The following is a 5,958-nucleotide window of genomic DNA, read 5'->3' as shown; positions in this document are numbered from 1 at the left end:
TGTACCTCATTAAATATGCACATATCTAATTCTGGGCAAGCCAATAGAGCTATAGTTCTGATTTTTGGTATATAGGGATAACTTAGCAATACAACTTTTAGAACAAAATGTCATGTGACCTCGATGACCTTTAACATTAAATATAGTATATGTTCATAACTAAGTAACCACAAGTGCTACACCCTTCATATTTGGTAGGGTCTTATCATCTTAAGTTTAATCTCTTTCATGTTTGCAAACTGCATTTTGATCAGTCACATGGTTTGGCCGCCATCTTGGATTTTGCGTACAACATGCAATAGCTAGTGAAACACACAGTAAATATGAGATGATGTTTAAAATCCTTCTTTTCCAAGCTTCAATTTGCACATAATATCATCAGTGCAAAAAGTTTAAACCATGTTATCCGCTTGGGCCCCGCCAATGCTGCTTGCAGCTTTAATTATTCTTGATTTTGAAAGAGAATGATTGAAAGATTCCTTGAGGAAAGTTAGAGCAAAAGTTTAAGTCTTTCACTTTCGAGGTGCATACTACCTTAAGGAGTGAACTGGTCAAAATCGAGTGGTATACCCGTTTCTGAGATGGTTTATTGCTATTATGTCATAATGTTGAATTAAAATTCTGACGTGAACCGTCTAAAAGGGATTTTTTTCCAGCTAGTGCCTGTTCAACCGTGCTACTTGTATATGGCGAATAAGCTCGCTTCATTTCACGTCTCGACCAATTAGATCGCAGTATTTACGTCTTCAATATACTGGTATGATTATCATTAATATTCATAATTTGTCACGGTCCACGTTCAGTCTGCAAGATGGCAGAAATCAGTCAAACTCGTGAATACGTCGTTTTTAGAAAAAAACTATTCTTTGTAAATTACTCCAGCACATCCCTTGTTCGAATTCCCGCGAGTTTCGGTTTCGCACTTTTTCTGCCGAAGAGGCGGTAATATTTCACAAATACAGTCGCCTTTGTCAAGTTAAGGCGGGTAACAATGCAACGCGTCTATGATCTATAGATCTCTTGATAAGATTCCACAGCTGAAACTAGTCAGTAGTGCGTTTAACTTCCTACGCTGCGATGTAATGTAACGCGTTCTTTTGGTCGAGCTTTTGAGTGAGCAAATCGGTCTAGCATCTTGAAGTTGTACGGTATATGTGAAAACCAGGTGCAGAGAATTCAACATTACAGTTATATCTTTGCATTTGCTAACAGTGTGCCAGATTTTTAACATACACTGTACATAGACTTCAGTTTCATTTTCTCTTGTTTGACGTTTTGCATTCACTGTATGCACAGACAACTGTCCACCCGTGAGAGTGTCTCTTAAAAACTTATGCTGAAGCAAACATGAGCTAACAAGAGACTCTAGTTCAAGGTAAAACAGCAGTTTAAAATTGTTGTTAGACTTTGAAATTAGAGTGTACGTTTCCCAACATTTGGCAAAAAGTTATTCCTCTTCATCTTCTCGTCGATAATCGTTTCTCTTCGCCGAAAAGCATGGGAAAGTGTTATTGTTTCTCTTGGCCGTAAAGCATGGTGAACTGGTGAAGTGTCAGTTTGACTTCATTGCAGACTACAGCACTACGGGAATCCCAGAAACATTATTAAATCCTCGCCAATCTATCTAAAACAAAGCTTACACATTTGAAATTTACTGTGATAAATGTTTCGTCAAAATTGCTTGACAGTGAACAAGAAACGATGCCAAATTGAATGCAACCTAAGAACCTGTCTAAAACAGTTTTTATTTATAAGTATTTCTGAAGAAGATTTCTCATTCGATAAATTGATCTGATATACTGTAAGGATACATGTACGTTGTCATCTGTCGAAGGGTAAAATCCTCATTGAGAAGTTCACTGAAATCTTAGAATCAAGCGAGTTTCAAAATTTCCATGGCCAATCTCCTGTACTACTAATGGGAATTATGTTCTCTTGATACGAATAAAATAACTTCAGACATTGATGGAGACTATTATTATGCTAAAATACTTTCAATTTTCCGATACAAAACACACACACTAGGTATGGTCTGTTGGGCCGCCGACAGTAAGACGAAGTTAGACAAGACTTGTTGCCCTTGGAAAACGCAAAATGCGGTGAAATTCAGTAAATATATATGCGACTATGAAAATGCAAATACTTTACATCGTATTCCTTCGGTAAAACTATTACTTCACATGAAAGAGCATTTTAGATTAAATGGCAGGAGTTTTATAATTAAAAATTTAAAACGTATGCAATCCACAGTTATATCGTTTAAAACTCAAAGGAGAAAGTGTCATTGGTTCATTTTCACGTTGTTGTTGAGTCATATAACGCCTCATTATCACGAAAAACAAATTAGAAATGTGATAAGGTGACGTCAAGAAAATCTTGCATTGAAAAATGTTCACCATCTGAGGATAAAGTGTTCATCAAAAAACCCAGTACGGAGACATGTGGTATTCTGTAAATGACAGTAATTTGCCATTACGCTACGATGTATTATCAGCCATTCGATGTGAAAACAGTACATTACGAAGGTGAGAATGTAAAACTAACTGTATGCTCATGTTTTTGGAACAATTTTGCTTCACAGTCCACTCAAACACTTCCTAGTGATACTGTTTACGGGATCGTTCTGTGAAGTACATGTACAAGAGTTTCTTGATGAGCTGAAATGAGACAGAAAAAAATATAATTCGCAAGTAAGGTTCTATGACAACAGAAATTTTTAAGTTGTCGATTTTGGATAGGATACTTCTGAATGGGTTGCCATAAGTGGACATAGGGACAACAAATTACATAATTCCTAATGTAATTTACTATTGGAAGATATTCATAGCTATCAAAACCCAGAAATGTGCAAGATAATTGTATTGTATTGTATTGTATTGTATTGTATTGCATTGTGTTGTGTTGTGTTGTGTTGTGTTGTGTTGTGTGTATTGCATTGCATTGCATTGCATTGCATTGCATTGCATTGCATTGCATTGCATTGCATTGCATTGCATTGCATTGCATTGCATTGCATTGCATTGCATTGCATTGCATTGCATTGTATTGTATTGTATTGTATTGTATTGTATTGTATTGTATGATTGTATTGTATTGTCGGTTAGATGTGTTTTCCAGAGACACCTTTGAACTCGGTAGTACGAAATGTCAAACTACAACATCTGCAAGCTTGGGTTGACATCACCTTCATTTATATGTATAGACGAATTATTTTCTCCTCTGAAGGCAAAATGTACTGTACTGTACTGTACTGTACTGTACTGTACTGTACTGTACTGTACTATACTGTACTGCACTGTACTGGATTGTATTGTATTGTATTGTATTGTATTGTATTGTATTGTATTGTATTGTATTGTATTGTATTGTATTGTATTGTATTGTATTGTATTGTATTGTATTGTATTGTATTGTATTGTATTGTCGGTTAGATGTGTTTTCCAGAGACACCTTTGAACTCGGTAGTACGAAATGTCAAACTACAACATCTGAAAGTTTTTTGTAATTTGAAAGTTTGGGTTGACAACACATTCATTTAAATATACAGACGAGTTATTTTCTCCTCTGAAGACAAAAAGGGCAACTAAATAAATCACAGACCTTCATTGATGTAAAATAAGTTGAGAATATAATATACCTGATCGTAATTGCATGGTTCCACCTTTGTGATCGGCGTTGTCTATGGATATCAAATGAAATTTAAAATTGAAAGTAAGTTTGTTTATTTTTACACCAAATGCAGACATAGAAAATGCACAAGTTACGTTGTATATCCGGCACTCCATCATGCTTATTGAGTGACTGAATTTAGCATTGAAATGTCGAGATATATCAACCAGAACTAAAAAAAAATAAGAAAGTTCGATTGATGATGTAATTACCTTATCACGGGAGCTTGAACAGAACCTGCGAACAAACTTCACCATTACATTTCGAATCAGTTCGAATATGTTGTAAGGCGGCGGCAAGGAAAACGGTCGACGTGCGTACAACATCGAAGTAGAGATGCAAACAAATTTATACTCCTTCTCTCTGTTATCCTGTGTTTAGATAAAGACATGACAGGCATTACATTGAGGATTTCCTTGTTGATTGGTAAGTTGTACGCAACAGAGACATCGCAATGTTTTATATTAGGTAATGACCGGGGTAGGAAGATAGAATGTCACAAGCTTTTTGTCTTGTTTTGTTACTTTTTATAAAAGTTATTAGTAGAATAAAAGGAATTATGCCTGCATAGTAAGATAAAAGAGCTCTCCGCTACCTATTAAGCAAAGAGTAGTACCCAATAAATACATTGCTCTACAGGTAATTCTGCAACTGACGAACGTGCGTATCCGTGAAACGTTATATTACAAAGACATTTATTTTGTTAAATAAACTGTTGTTATATAAGACCTTGCAAAATGAAAAGAGGAAAAAATCAGAAAGCGGATGAGCGGATGTTATTACTGTGCCTAGAAACATTGGCATTTGTTTCTGATACGTACAGCGACAGAGTCCACGCTACATGCACCTCACCGATATCTCAATGGAGTACACATGGCTTCATGAAGACTATCTTATACCACATCATATACTTGACATAATAGTCTAGCTATATATGTAGAAAGATTATGGCTCATTTTCCCATATTCTCCAGTAATTTATACATTTTGATACGTCTCTACATTTTTTTTAATTTCCCGCTTTCGTTTCGACAGGAATTATCTTTCTGTTTTACATGAAACCGTTTCAGGGTCATCTTCTGGTGAACACATTTTCTTACGATCTCGTATATTTTATACATCAGGTAGACGTTACATATGATACCTTAGAGATTTGACTTTAGACCGAAATCGGGTGCTAAATATCACACAAAGTTGGCTTCTGTTCCCCTATTTCATTTTCACCAGAACGTATAAATGAGTGTTTACTTTAGTTCACTTTAATGTAAAATTAGATTTTTTCCTGTGTATACTTTCAATTAATAGTATTATAGTGTGCGTTGTTTTAGGAGTCTTTTACCGGACATCGTGTGCATATTTACAACACATAATAGAATAAATTACATTCGAATCCTCACTTGTATTCTGGAGTAGGCTGTGGCGATCATAGCGATAAATATGTTGAGGAACACCAGGATAACGATACCGCAGTATCCGATGTAGATGTACAGTGCCAAGTAATTTTGTATGTAGACTGATGTCTTTGTGACATGAATCGGGCAATCTTCACCAAGAGTTGAATTATGGGATGAGTGATTGGTGTTGTTGCCTGCACAGCCTAGTTGAGCAGAATTATGCAACGCCTCCATGTCATGGACGCCAAAGAGAGCCCAAACAAGTCTCCAAGAAGTCTCAATGTAGCTGTGACTAGAGAAAAAAAACACGACACACTTTATACCTTTCAGTGATGCAGAAAATAGCTGTATTTTTGCTGGTAGGTAAAATATGATATTTTATGTTTTTTTCAGCGAAAAACAATCAGAATGGAGCTATATCATATGTTAAGCCGGAAGTTAGGACGCTTTTTTGTGATTCCAGACCGGTGTCATAGCCGGCTGTGACTTGCCTGCGTTCAGTGAGAACTTATTGTAGGCAAGGACTATAAGCATGATCTCAGTAGATTGGAGATTTTTACGGTGCATAGCACGATGAGGAACGTCGCTAAAACAGGTTGCAGATTATTTCAAGCAATTACGGTATTTGGTGAACGGTTTCAGTTAGTCGTGTTTGAAGAGGGAAGCCACTACAACAATTGCAAAAGTATAAATGTATAAGAATTAACGATTACAATCCACCACTTTCAATGTATTAAAGGAGTTTAGGTTTTCTTGCAAATTACAAATTACTATTAAATCTTTTGTGTCCGGTCGTAATTTATGCAGTGGATCCCTGATAACCTAGTGTGGTATAATGTCGGTTACCCTAACTGCACTTCGGGCCTTTCATTCGGTTCCGAAGTGCAGTCTTGGTA

This window comes from Ptychodera flava, chromosome 6, assembly GCF_041260155.1.
Source record: "Ptychodera flava strain L36383 chromosome 6, AS_Pfla_20210202, whole genome shotgun sequence".
NCBI lineage: Eukaryota > Metazoa > Hemichordata > Enteropneusta > Ptychoderidae > Ptychodera > Ptychodera flava.
The sequence above is the reverse complement of the archived record's forward strand: the minus strand, read 5'-3'. Positions refer to the sequence as shown.